This window comes from Carlito syrichta, unplaced genomic scaffold (genome assembly GCF_000164805.1).
Source record: "Carlito syrichta isolate Samal-C Ts95f unplaced genomic scaffold, Tarsius_syrichta-2.0.1 Scaffold307112, whole genome shotgun sequence".
Classification (NCBI taxonomy): domain Eukaryota; kingdom Metazoa; phylum Chordata; class Mammalia; order Primates; family Tarsiidae; genus Carlito; species Carlito syrichta.
Window position 1 is genome coordinate 1,989,654 of NW_007251208.1, and position 1,168 is coordinate 1,990,821.

Genomic DNA, 1,168 nt, shown 5'->3' on the forward strand with positions numbered 1-1,168 from the left:
GGGGTCAGCTGAGGGAACGTCAAGGAGAAAAGAAATCAGTCTAGGACATGTTGCTGCCTCTCCCAGTCCCTAGGGACCCAGGACTGGCTTAGGCTCATAGCAGAAATTATTTAAAGGCTATGAACCTAAATAGATTTTCTAACCTTTTTTCTAACCCAAATTATCTAGCGGGCTTCAGTTCTCCTGGGAGGCCACACCCCTAGGGCGAGCCCATCTCACCGGTCATACCGCTGTCAGCCTCTTATATTTTGTGAGACGGAGCGCCCCCTAGGGGTGCCCAGTAATTATAGATTCAGGGAAATGGGCATCTCGAATTCCTTGCTTGTGAGAAACTATTTTAACAACTTGTAAAACAGATACATTAATACATTGTAGAAGAAATATTCACAATAAATCTGGATGTATCCCAAGCCCTTGCATGCATCTGCTCCATGACTTTAATATTATTTGATGTATAGGTTCAGACTCCTCACTCCATGACAAATGAAAGAGTAGAGAAAGAGCAAAGTGGCGTTTGACTTTTAGAAACCAAGATAGTTGAAGAGAAAATGGCTAAACAATAGTGTTGTGAGACATAGTTTTGGTGGATGCAGCGTGATGTGAGAGATAATAGGAATTAAGAGAGTTCTAAATTGGAATGCAGGGTGTGAGAAGAAGTTATTACTGAGTGATAAAAAAATAGGAAGGAAGTTCTATTAAGTTTTATTAAGGCCAGAAGTCTGAAAACCAAGAGTTTAAGAAATTGAAGTGTCATTTTTATGCACCATTAAATTGTTGAAAACAAGGTACAGAAGAAAGAGTAAATCAGATGCTAAAATAAAATTGCCTTAGTGCTAGAAGTTCTGTCAGCAATGCCTGGGAGAAGTAAAAAACAACAGCACTGAAACTTTAAGAAGATGCTATAGTTAGTCTTCAAATAATAGGAATTGGAGAAAAGATGAAAAATTAATGTTCCAGAAATGATTCTGATGAATTAAAGAACCAAAGTCCCCAAATATTTCAGATAAAGAAATATCAGCCGGATGCAGTGGCTCATGCCTGTAATCCCAGCACTTTGGGAGGTCAAGGCAAGAGGATTGCCTAAGCCCAGAAGTTGCGGACCAGCCTGGGCAACATGGTGAGACCTTGTCTCTAGAGTAAATAAAAAAATTAGCCAATTATTTGGCAT